Genomic DNA, 13,693 nt, shown 5'->3' on the forward strand with positions numbered 1-13,693 from the left:
AGGCTATCATGAGTAGTGCTGTGATTAACCTGGGAGTGCAGATATATTTTTGATATACTGATTTCCTTTCTTTTGGTATATACCTAGTCGTGGGATTGTTAGATTATATGGTAGCTGTAGTTTTAGTTTTTTTGAGGAACATCCAAACTGTTTTCTATAGCCGTTGTAGAAATTTACATTTCCACCAACAGTGTCAGAGGGTTCACTTTTCTCCAAATCCTCACCAGCTTTTGTTGTTGCCTTAGACACCACAATTTTGCTGCCCGCATTATCAACACTAGATCTGGATGCTGCCACTAAAACTGGTGCTGCTATTGCCTTTGGAAAGTCAGTGTAGCTGCTACGCCTCCTGTCACCACCAATTAGCATGAATGCCCTGAGGTTTTTTTCTTGTTAGTTTCCCGTAAAGTCTGGGATGGTTTCATATGAGTTAGAAGATTTCAGTCTTGTACTCATGTCCTAGCTGTAGAAGCTGTGAAAGTGAATATCTGACTTTTTCAGCTTCTGTGTTAGTGGAGTGCTACCTCTCAGTGTTAGAAAATGCCCACAAATAGGATGGGGGCAGGGCTTAAACCTCAGTGGGTGCAAAGAATGCCAATATCTGTGGAGCTGGGAGAGGTATTTGAACAACTGTAGGAGAAATAGTAATATTTAGATTTGTATTGCCAGAGAGAAATAGAAGATGGTCGTTCAGGAAAATGTTTTCCCTGGTAGTTGAAGTGATGTAAACCGAAGCCCTGATATTACTAGGGAACATGTTTCAGAGAAGAGATTATTGGAAAGAATTATTATCACCTATAGTTGTGTGAATGGAAAGGGAAAATCACATGGATAGTTAGGCCCTCATTATGAAAACCAAAGAATGAGCGTCTAGCAGATGCCTAGTACATTGTATTTGTTTAATACTCTTTTAAATGAGTGAGGCTCTCAAGAAGGGAAGTTATCTTAAGAAAGGAAGCCCAGAGTTATAAAGGGATGAAAATGATAAAGACTTTGAAAAGTATATTTGTTGATCTTTGAAAGAAGAAATTCATTAGAATGATAGGTATAGAAACCAGAGGGCAAGCCAGGATTTGCAAGTAAAAGTAATTGGTATGAGAATAATTGATGCCATGAGGGGTCATATACTTTAAAAAATAGAGACATAGGGCTTTACAAAGGAAATAGTTTCAAATAAGACTTATTGAATACATATTGCATAGTCACTGTTTCAAAGTTGGGGGTACATAAGTGAACAAGGTGGAAAAAGACCAGTGCCCTGGGGATTTGTACTCAAGTTGGGCTGAGGGAAGACAGTTAGCAATACACATAGTAAGTAAATTGTGTAGTAGTTAGAAGTTGTCAAGTGCCATGGAGAAAAAAAAAAAGGGAGCAGTGTAAGGAGGATTGAGAGTTTGGGAATGGGGTGGTTGTCGTAGTAAATAAAGCACTGGGGTAGGTTTCATTCAGAAGGTAAGAATTGAGCCAAGATTTGAAGAAGGCAATTGACGGACCTTTTAGATATTGAAAAGAAGAGCATTTTAGGCAGAGGAATTAGGAGATAAAAAGCTCTGAGTTGGATCATGCCGGGTGTGTTTGAGGAACAGGATGAAGAAGGAGGAGAAAAAGAGCCCAATGAGGTAGTAATTGGAAGCCAGGTCTTTTAGAGGATTGCCAGCTACTGAAAGGATTTTGTAAGGACATCATAAGCATCTGGTCTAGGATTGGCCGCTCTCTTATAATTTCTGTAGTCCAGCATGAGTTTGGTCTAAAGCTTTTTAAACAATTCGAAAGACATCAAGCTTTATTTCTGTAGGTAATTTCTATTTGTAACCACTCCCAGAAAGTGAACATCTAAAAACCAAGACAAAGAGACAATGTTATATAACCAATGCAGAGTGAGGCCAAATCCTCTGTTGAAAAGGCAGAGGAAAAATTATGATGAATAATTTATGGTTCTGTTGCCTAACTTCATAAAGTAAACATTTTTTGTTCATTTGTCAATTTCTGATTATACACATACCATTTTAATAAAAAATTAAAAATAGGTTTAAAGAAAATGTTTCTAAAATAGTGGTTACTCCTTTTGGATATCCTTGCTTCTCTTTTTTTCTTCACACATCCTTTGGTAGAGGTGCTAATGAGATGTAGTGAGGACTCTGAAGAGCTTCCACTATAAACTTTTGGGAGACCTCGGAGAGGAAATTATGGTGACAATTTAAATCACATTGGTGGGCTTAATGTGTCTTAAATCATCTGGGTAAATACAGGCCTTACTCATTTTGGTTAAGGTTGAATTTGAATGTTTCATTTGGCATAAACCTTAGGATAACTCACTGCTTGACTAAATTTTTCACTTTTCAGCTTGGATGTTTGGCGGTACAGATGTAACCACACAGAGTGCTGACTAACCATAATAAGATGTGTAGAACAAGGTGATCAGATGAAGGAATGCCTCTGTAACTAAGGCTCTTATATGGACAAGAATAGTAATACAATTTTATATTTTCCCATTATTATTAGTAGAGAATTGTCTTTCTGTCAGATATGTCACTGGTTTTATCTGAAATCATGATCACTAAAGCTCATCTTCTTTACCTCCATAACTTAAGTATCTTACTTCTGTTATTTCATGAGTGTTAAATATCTAATGCTTTTGCTGTAATGCTCCAGACAGGGCAGAGAATGTACTATCTCCATCGTTAAGTTGAGGTTTCACTAAAACTAAAGTCTTGTGTCTCTGTGCTGTGAAATTGATTAAATGAGGTTTGTACATGGGGTTCATTTTACTTTTTTTTTTTTTTTTAGACACAATCTACTTGTTTAAGCATCCAAATGAATACCCAGTGTTCTGAAAGTTTTCCATGTATAGAATCTGTTAGAAAGGCTTTAATCAGGTTCTTAAGAGCTTCTACTTCTCATAAAAAACAAAGGCAGTTGGCAGCTGTGCCATGCTTCTAGGAACAGGTAAAGGAAGATGTGGAAGTATGTGTGTGAGAGAGATGAAAAGGTTAACACAAGCTTGTCTAGCCCATGGCCTATGGGCCACATGCAGCCCAGGATGGCTTTGAATGAGGCTCAGCACAAATTTGTAAACTTTCTTAAAACATTATGAAATATTTTTGCAAATTTTTTTTTTAAGCTCATCAGTGTTAGTGTAGTGCATAGTGTAGTGTATTTTATGTGTGGCCCAAGACAGTTCTTCTTCCAGTGTGGCCCAGGAAAACCAAAAGATTGGACACCCCTGGTAGCATGTCATGACTCTGAACCAAAAATCATGGCATCATGTTTCTTTTATTTGAAAATACTTTTATATGCACATCGATTTAAAATGCCACCTTAAATAAAAATTAACTTCCTGAAACCTTTGTATTTCTTTTAGCATTAATTTTTGAAGGTTTCTAGTAGGTAAGTCTACTAATAAATGTGTAAATTGTAGTACAGGTATTTCCTGGCACTGTAGAGATTTCTGTGGAAAAACTAGTATGTGATATATAAGAACAAAATTTTTCTCTACTACTAATACCTTCTCTTCTATTTTAAGACACTTTTTCTTATGTAATTCCTATATTTAGATATTTTCCAAATAGTTAAAAACAGATTTTCTAGTAGCTATTTTCATATGGTGTGTGGAGAAACAGCTTAAGCAAACATTCTTTAAGGGTTTAGATAAGAGCGATACTTTAAATCCTTTTGTGTTAAGTATAGTTTGTGTTGATATTATCACGTCTATTTAAAGTTTCATTTTCAATTTACTTATTTTATATCAATTCAAGTTGGATTTACATAAATTGTATGCCCAATTGACTTTAGGATGAAATAAAAGTTATAGTAATCCTTTCTAAGAAATTAGTTTTGATAGGAAACTTTGTTCACCTTTTTATAAATGGCAATGGGTAATGGAGATTTTGATTTTCTGCTTAGGGATGCTTTTGCATTAATTTGTTAAAGAAGAAAACATTCTTAGAATCCCTTTAAAATAGAACTTCTGGCAAGTCAAGTTATTAGCTCAGTGGTTCGTAGTTTTTATACTGTGTAACTTTAACTTGTGGAGTCCAGGAGCCAAAGTGAATAATTACAATGTCAGTGTGTATCTGTTGTTATTTAAAAATCAAATACAAACCCCTCTTAAGTAGTTCCTTATAAGTGGGACAAACAAAATATTCTAGAAAGTTCTCTTGGTGTGAAGAAAACAGCTTTTTTTTGTTGAAACAAACTCAGACTCTTCCAGTGAGAGAAGGACTACATTACATGGCTCTGGTAACCTCATTCAGCCACTCATGGCTTTCTAAGCCTGCAGTGCTGCCTCACTATTCCTCCTAAAGTACAGGCTGATACAAGGAAGAAAAAACCCTTTCCTCAATTCCAAGGCACCTCACTCAGTTACTTGGAAGGGTCTTTGAGAAAGTTATAAATAATATATATAAAATATTGCTTTATGCTAATTACAATATATGTATTTGATGTGCATTGGCACAATTACGGTTCCCTGCAGCCTTAACTTCCTTAACTGGGCTCGAGTGACCCTCTCACCTCAGCCTCCTGAGTAACTAGGAATACAGTTGTGCATCACCACACCTGGCTAATATTTTTTGTTTTTAATAGAGATGAGGTCTTCCTATGTTGCTCAGATTGGTCTCAAACTTCCAGACTCAAGTGATCCTCTTACCACAGCCTCCCAAAATGCTGGGATTGCAGGTGTGAGCCACCATATGTGGTCTGTAATTGTTTTTTATAATAAACAATGTACATGCTTTAGAGGACAGTTCCACCTCGCCGCGGGTTGGAAACCCCTGACCACTGAAGGCACTGCTGTTGCATGACACAGCGTTTAGTGTCACCACCTTTGAATCTACAGATTTGGAATTTAGAATATCTGACCCTCCTATTGCTCCAGCCCCCAGAATTCCTGGTAGTCATGTTTACTGAGTGAATCTCTCCAGCCTCCTGGATTCTCAGAGTCCACCATCTACTGACTTTTTCTTTTTCCCCCAGATATTTCTTGTAGAACAAAAATACATGAGTCCCTACCTAGTGAAGTATTGGCGTCTGATCCAATAAATACTTAACCAGTTCTCAGGGCTTATATCTTAGGCATACACAGTATTCTTATCTGAAATTGGGAGTGATATTTCCTCCTGAACAGGGTGGCAGTGAGGATTAAAGTAAATAATCAGTGTGAGCATCCCCAATGCAAAATCTGAAATACTTCAAAATCCAAAACTTTTTGAGCACCCACCTAATACTAAAAGTGGAAAATTCTACACCTGACACATTTTTATTGTATTAATGGTATGTCATAATTTTTAGTGTTAAGTACTTATGTGTGAATAAGTGGAAGAAAATGATTGCTTATTGATAATATACAAACTGAGAGTCATGGTGATGCCAAACAAGTGCAGATTGTAAGAGTGACCGACAGTGACATCTTTGCTTTCTTATGGCTTAAAGTACACAAACTTGGTTTCATGCAAAAAATTATACAAAATATTGTATAAAATTAACTTCAGACTATGTCTATAAGGTGCATGTGAAACATAAATGAATTTCATGTTTACCCTTGGGTTCCATTCCCAAGATATCTTACTATGTTTATGCAAAAATTCCCAAATCCAAAAATCTTTAAAATCCAAAACAGTTCTGCCCCCAAGCATTTTAAATAATGCTTGGGATGGTTAAACCTGTATGTTAGATACACAAATAGTGCCTCACAAACAGTAAAAGGTTGCCAAATATTGTGTGTCATGATTATTAGCATTGTTGTCATCATGATCTTAGTTGTCATCGTTCTATGTTGTAGCTGGAAATAATCACACTAGTCTTGCCCTGGTTCCTTGCGTCCCAGCTCCTGCTAAGACATCTTCCTCTCATTCAGGTTCAGTTTCTAGCCTGAGATAGTAATATTTTCCAGGTGATGTTTACCCTGTAGTGATTAACGTAAAGAATAATCTCAGTTTATCACCTAGTTCCCTGTTACTAGGGTGCAAGTCCAACCTCATGGTCTTTTAGTAGCATACCACTAAACCTAAATAATAAACTAAAGATCCATGCAAGAATAATGCATATATAGAGACAATCTGGAGGGTTTGTTGTTGTTTTAATTAGCAAATTTACTGAGTTAATTTTCTTCGGTAGTTTGATCCATGTAAGTTACCTTGAATTCTTTTTCTGTTCTTTTAATGTTCATTGCTTTGCTGTCTCATGAATTGTTTTGTAACCTGTTGTGTCTATTCTTGTTATTTTGTGCACAGGCTGTGCATATAATTATTCATAACATATTAGCTTTCAAAAAGATTTTTGCGATCTTTAGGTAAACAATATTGTAGTAGATTTAAGATATCATTCTAACATCAAATTGCATGAAGCATCTTTGTCTGATGAATTTGATTGTGTTGATGATGAAACGATGCACTCCAAGTACAGAGTGTTGCAGTATTTTAAGAGAACACAGTTTGGATCTTATTTTTTCTTTTTCAAAAGCTACCTCAAATTCCTGGAATGAGCTATGGGGAGGGGCAACAATAAAAGACAAACATTGAAAGCCTGTATCAGAAGATATCAGCATATCTATGCTATAATATTGGGGCTCTTACCTGTTGGTAATGGTAGCATTTGTATTAGATGAAAAATGGTTTGTGTTGTTGACTTGTCTTCAATTTATATTAGGTATGCCCCGTTTTGTAAAAAATGTATGTCCTCTGTTTTATAAATGTCTTAAAAATATGTTTTGAGTATGATTGTTATAAAAGAATATAGACATTTTTGGTTTTTGAAATATATACTTAATAAAATGTCTTCAGGAAAGAAAATAGCAATCTGCTAAAGCCTTTGAGACCTGGTTTATAATAAAAGTTTTGAAATTTTAAAGCTGGGATGAAATCTGGTTGTCTCCTTATATTTGTATGTGAATTGTTTTTGTTGCCAGTGGTAACTATAGAGAATTTTTTCAAACAGCACCCTTTTAATAACAATGGTCTCCCCAAATATATTGTGGCATAGCTTTAAACTTTATTAAGTCTGTCTTGGACTCCCCCTTCCTCTCCCTGAGTAAATGGAAGAAAAGTTTGGCAGGCTCCATGCTGTGCACTTGATTGATGTCCAGAACATCTGAAGGACTTTTGTGTCCTGCCTGCTCTCCATGAGTGCATAATGTGTGAATACTTAAAGAAGGTCAGCCCTTATCACATGTAATCTAGGCCTGAAAGCAGATCAACAGTGACAGTCATATCCCGTAAGTAAGAACACAAATCATCCTCTACATGCTTTAGACAAGTTGTGGGATATTTTTTCTCTCTCTTTATCCCTTCCCACTTATGGAGGACCTTGGCAGAGCAATGAAAGCAGAGAGAAGACGTGCTCAGAATACTGTGTCACTCGTTCAAGGGAGAAAGGGATTGTTTATTTGTAATAATGTGATGGTCTTTCACTCGCAGCTGAAGGGAGCTTTGGGTTGTTAATGACTAGTGATGTGGAATGCTGCAAATTAGAACGGGGTAGGGAGGCAAGAGGCAGCCTGAAAGAGGGCTGAAGTTGTCTTTATAAACTCCAAAGTCAGGAAAAAAGTTTTTGTATTGTGGGCTCTATTGTTAATTTTCTTTTCTCATAGTAGAGTAGCTTTTTATGATAGTGTGTAAGTGTTTAATTAAAAGCCAGAATAATAAAATGAATTATCAGTGCAATTCTGAGAGCACTTTTGTTTTTGGTACAACATAGATGAAAGTTTGAAAAATACTTTAGCGTAAAACTCTATGGAATGGTAGGACCTAAAAGGCTGTGGCTTCCAATAGGAAGAAGGAAATAACTTGTTATTAACGTGCCTGTGTGTTTGAACAGAAGTTTAATTAAAAAGTAAATTTTATTCCAAACAATATTAGTAGGGATGTTCACATAATAAAGAAAATAACACTTACCTTATTGTTCTCATTAAAAATAATAAAGATATTATGTTTTCTTAGATACAAAGGAAAATATTTTTCATCTTATCTCCAAAACTTTATTAGTTTCCTTTGAAATGTAACCAGCTGCAAGAAGTAGTAGCTGTCAGTTTGCACAATGGAAAATAACCCGTACATACCTCCAGAAATGAAGGCATTGCTTCCCATGTGTGTAGGATAAAATCAAAACTTCTGATTATGGGCTACAAGGTTTTTCCTGACCTCTCCAATCTACTTTTCCAACCTAATTCCCCTGTTCTCTAGGCATATCGAGTTTCTTGTGTTCTCTGCCAGCACGATTCTTTTTCTGACTCATAATATACTGTACTGCATGTTTTTTTTCTTAGTATTCATTTGCCTTCCCTTCACGCAGTGAATTCCTACGTATCTTTGAAGATTGAGTTTAAATGCCTTCCCCACACAAGTCCAACCCTCACCATCAGGCAGAATTAATCTTTGTTTATTCACTGTTTTTTCCATGTTTCCTCAGCATAGCAGGTAGTTTCTGTACTGCATTGTCATTATTGGATTGTATGTTTGTCTTCACCTACTAAAGGATAAGCTTTGTCCTGAAGGCAGATGCTGTCTCTTTTTAATGTTCTCACATCGATTCAGTAGATACAGCCCCCCCTCAACCAAATATAGCAAATAGTGAATGTTTTTGAGATAAAAACCGTATATATACACAAAATCAGAAGATTTTGGAGAATTTTTATGTGAAAATGAATCACAAATTGAAATTGAGAGCAAGGCAATCTCAATTTAAAATTCTTCAGTATACTTTTACTTCAAATGCATGAATATTTAAATATTTTAATTTAAATATTTAAATAATTATTTAAATATTTTAATCAATTCATTCACTAAAAATGAATTGATTAAAATAAAATAGTTTTTCAGATATGATTTGACCTTCTTTTGAGGTGAGGTCTTGCTATATTGCCCAGGTTGGTCTTGAACAACTGGGCTCAAGCAGTCCTCTTGACTCACCCTCCATAATAGCTGGGACTGCAGCCAAGTACAAACCACTGTCCAGCTTTAATTGAATTTTTAAAATCTTGACTTAAGAGATATTTTGTATCTTTGTTTTAATGATCACACTGTTTGTGACAGGAACAACTTGGCAAATGTTACATTGTAGCCTGTTATGTTAATGAACATTGTTTTTATTAGCAAAGCTTTTCATGTGGAGGTAGGAGAGTGATTAGAGTTGTCAGGAAATCACTGACATTTTCTGATGTCTTATATTCTGGGTACTGTAGTAGTCTATATTCATTTATTTAGTCCACATAACAATTTAACAGTTAGGTAATGAGCAAACATCACCTAATTGTATAGCTAACAGTCAGGAGTGGGGTTAAGTTTAAATAATCTGCCCCAGATTATAAACATAACACAAATAGGCCCTTTCTACTGTACAGCAAAGACACCATAAATGTAGAATGCGTGAATGTCATTTGCAAGAATTCTGCAAATGAGATCCAGTGATGGCACGTCCTACCCATATTGGTAGTGCTCTACTTAGTGCTTCTTTTTCCTTCCCTTGCCCGTCTGTGAGGTGGACATTTTCAAACGGAGACCTTTCTTTTAATCTTCTATCAGAGCTTTCTTCAAAGACTCATTTGGTATATAAATTAACTTGCAAAGTTAAATTGTTTATCTCAGTAGAAGAAAAAAAATGCCTCAGACATAAACCATTGTTATTCTTCTTTCTGGTATTTACTCTGGCAGGTAAAGGTATAATTGAAATAGAATCTATTGGAGCAGTTAAATTAATCTGTGTGAAAGCTGCACAAGCAGGTATACAACCGTTTGGCAAATTGGTTCTTTGCTGCAGTGAACTCTGTAGTTATGAGATTGGGAGTGAAGGTTTAACTGCTATGAAGCCATTTTTTTAAAAATAAACTTTTAATAATTGATTTAGAACATTTCCAGAGATAATATAGAGTCCCCATATGCCCTTCACCCAGTTTCCCCTGCTGTTAACTTTTGACCTTACTTTGGTGCTATGTGTCTGTCACAGCTAGGAAAGGAGCAATTGTATGTTACCAGCAACTAAGCTCCAAACTTTATTCAGATTTAACTTGTTTCCTCTCTCTCTTCCCGTGATGCCATTTTTCTGTTCAAGGATCCCATCTAGAAAACAATTTTGCACTTAGTCATCATGTCATCTTAGACTCTATCGATTTGTAACACTTTTTTTTTTTTTTTACACCTTCCTTGATAGTTTTAAGAAGTGATGATCAGGTATTTTATTGAATATTTCTGAAATGGGGTTGGTCTGATGTATTTCTCATAGACTGGGGTGGTTGGTGTTGAGGAGGTAAACCATAGAGGTGTACCTGTTGTCAGCATGGCTTATCTTGAATCATGTTAACCTGGATCAGCTGACCAAGGGAGTGTTTGCCAGTTATTCCAGTGTAAAGTTTTTATACTGTATAACTTTTTATACTGTAACCCTTGGAAGCAAGTCAGTAAGTATAGCTTACAGCCAGGAGTGGGGTCGATTAAGCTCTGCTTCATGGAGTGAGACTAATGTAAAATATTTTGAATTCTTCTGAAAGGGAGATTTTCCCATTCTACCATTGGTTATACAGTCATTTTTATTTTAAAAATAATTTTAATTTTAACTTTAGATTCAGAGGGTATGTGTGTAGGTTTGTTATATGGGCATATTGTATGTTGCTGAGGTTGGAGTACAGTTGATTCAGCCACCCAGGTAGTGAGCATAGTGCCCAGCAGTTTTTCAACTCTTGGCAGCCTGCCTGTCTCCCTCCCCACTCCAGTAGGCCCCAGTTTCTGTTGTTGCCATCTTGATGTCCATATGTACCTAATGTTAAGTTCCCACTTTTAAGTGAGAAGTCACAGTAACAGGTATACATCTGTTCTTCTGTTAATCGGCATGGGATAATGCCCTCCAGCTGCGTCAGTGTTGCTGTGGTTTCATTCTTTTTTATGCCACTGTAGTATTCCATGGTGCATGTGTACCATATTTTCTTTATCCAGTCTACTGCTGATGAGTATCTCAGTTGATTTCATGTTTTCGCTACTGTGAATAGTGTTGTGATGAACATATAAGAACCTGTGTCTTTTTCATAGAATGATTTATTTTATTTTGGATACTGGTTACTGGGTAGAAGAATAGTACTGTCTCAAGTTGACTGAATAATCTCCAAACTGCTTTCAACAGTGGCTGAACTAATGTATATTCCCACAATGTATAAGCATTTTCATTTCTCCACAGGCTTGCCAGCATCTGTGGTTTTTTGACTTTTTAGTAATAGCCTTTCTAACTGATGTAAGATGGTATTTCACTATGGTTTTGATTTGCATTTCTCTGATGATTAGTGATGTTGAATGTTCTTTTCATGTTTTTCTTGGCCATTTGTATGTCTTCTTTTGAGAAGTGTCTGTTGATGTTGCTTGCCAACTTTTTAATGTGGTTGATTTTGCTTGTGGAATTGTGAAACCGGTTCTTGACCTGGTATAGATAGAGGCTTAATTAGATTGGATATTGGAAATGGAAATATAAACTGTGGATAAAAATATGTACATTAGGTTGAGTGGGTTAAATCATATGCAAATCTGGATTGTTTTGCTAAATTAGACTTTTGATTTACATAAGAGTTTTATGATATTATTTGAACTAAATAGTCTGGGGACCAATATGCCATTTATAGAACATAACCTTCATTGTTGGCACCTAGCATATGTTAATAATTAAATTTTAAATGAAGGAAATTAATAGGGATACATCTTGAATTTTTGAAATATTGCTAAATGAAAGACATAGATATTAGCAAAACTTTGACTAAGTGGAAACCTCTCCTCAGACTTTTAATCTTGTTTTCACTTCTCACCTAGTTGGAAGACGAGGTTCAGAAATTCAGCCTACACGCTGTAGTTCTAAAATTTTTTTGGAGATGGAGTCTTGCTCTATGGCCCAGGCTGAATTTCAGTGGCGTGATCATAGCCCACTGCAGCTAGAAGTCCTGGTCTAAAAACATTCTCCTATCTTAGCTTCCACAATAATTGGGAATACAGGTGTGAACCACCATACCCAGCTAACTAAAAAATATATTTTTAAAAGACAGGGTCTTGTTATGTTGCTCAGGCTGGACTTGAACTCCTGGCCTTAAGTAATCTTCCTGCCTCAGCCTCCCAAGTAGCTGGGATTACACGTACGAGCCAATGTGACCAGCATAAAAGGTTTTTTTTTTTTTTTTTTTAAATTAAATTCAGCAAGTCAATCAGTTGCTTAAAAGCCTCAGGTTATTTGTGTAATATATATTCTAAACTCAGTAATCTATATTCAAAGTTCTACACAATTTAGTTCCACTCTGTCTAGCTTTCTTTCCAACCACTTACTAATAGGAGCTGTGTGTTCCAGTAAGATTGTCTGATGCTATTGCACAAACTGAAAATTCATTTCTACCTGTAAGCCTTGTTCATATAATTTCTTCCTCTCAACTTCTCTATTGCTGTGTAATTTCAGTTCATCTTTTAACATCCAGTTCTCCCTGCAGTCCTGGCCCAGTCTGTTCCATCTCTAATTGGAATTTCCATGTTTATTCTGTTGGGGGCATTTCATCTTAAAATGTCTTACATTTTTACTTAATTCTTATATACTAATTTTGTGGTATTTTAACCTCCTTGAGGAACTGAATCAGCTAGCACATAGTTCAAAATCAGAAATGGTTGCTGATATGAATTGTTTTGAACTGAATTAGGATTCTGGGAGAGAGCAGAGATTCTGTCCTTAGCTTTCAGCCATTTATAGAAGCCCATATTGGGGACATGTGAGCAGTGGGAGCTGTCCCACATTTCAGCTATTCACTTCTTGCCCCAAAGCTCAAGGCTGGATTCCAAATTGGCAGAGAAACCATGTTGTGAATGTGGCTCTGAGCCCGACATAGAAGGTTTGAAAAGCAGATTCTATGCTTGATTTTTGTCTGCTTTTCCCACATATCCCTCTGTTCCTCATCATCCTTACTCATTTTACTACACGCCAATCTCTTTTCCTAACTAAAAGGGATATGGATAAATATTACTCAAAGACAATTCTTTTTAATCACCACCAACTTCCATGTTTCTGACAAGTAAGTAGCATGACTTCTGTGAAGCTCAGAATGTGCAGTTTATTAAGCTCAGAGTAGTTGAAGGCTTCCTATATGGTTAAAGTACTGTATTTTGCTTAACTTTCATGAAAGTACTTAGGAAAGTATAAACTGAGGGTGTTGATCGATTGTAGTATGTGTAAAGTCATCCAAACAAAGCATTGTTGGGCTTCCCTAAGCTAAAGAGTAGTTTTGAATGGTACCTAGTAGAATGGTGCAGGGAGGTGCAGGATGGAGTCAAGAGTAGGGGCAAACGAGGGATGTCTTTTGAAAGTGAGAAGAAAGCAGAGACTCTTTCTCCAAGAAAATATTTTTTAAAGTATCAAGTAAACATATAATAAAGATATCTTAGATATAACCATTGTAATACACTCACTACTCATAAATCCTTTATCAGATAAACTGATGGGATTTAATAATGACCTCTGCTTGTTTTTGTCTCTGGTAACATTGTAGTTTCTACATATACTGACCATTTATATTTATTGCCGTTTTTCATTATTGACAGTTCTCAGAGTAAAAGAAAAATGAATTTTTCAAAAAAAATGCCTTTAGTATTTAAAAAGATCAGTATCATGACAAATGAAAACTTCAGAAAAATGTTCATAGTTTATGTTGAGAAACAATTACAGTTAAAATCTAAAAAGTGGGGAAACTTGCAAT

At 35.8% G+C, this 13,693-nt stretch overlaps 1 protein-coding gene across 2 annotated transcripts in view; it reads left to right on the forward strand.

Annotated features, from left to right (window-relative positions):
- The window catches only part of BMPR1B (bone morphogenetic protein receptor type 1B), a 398,407-nt gene that overhangs the window by 282,687 nt on the left and 102,027 nt on the right, over positions 1-13,693 (forward strand). The gene's annotated exons all lie outside the window — the stretch shown is intronic.

This window comes from Cebus imitator, unplaced genomic scaffold (genome assembly GCF_001604975.1).
Source record: "Cebus imitator isolate Cc_AM_T3 unplaced genomic scaffold, Cebus_imitator-1.0 Scaffold144, whole genome shotgun sequence".
Lineage (NCBI taxonomy): Eukaryota > Metazoa > Chordata > Mammalia > Primates > Cebidae > Cebus > Cebus imitator.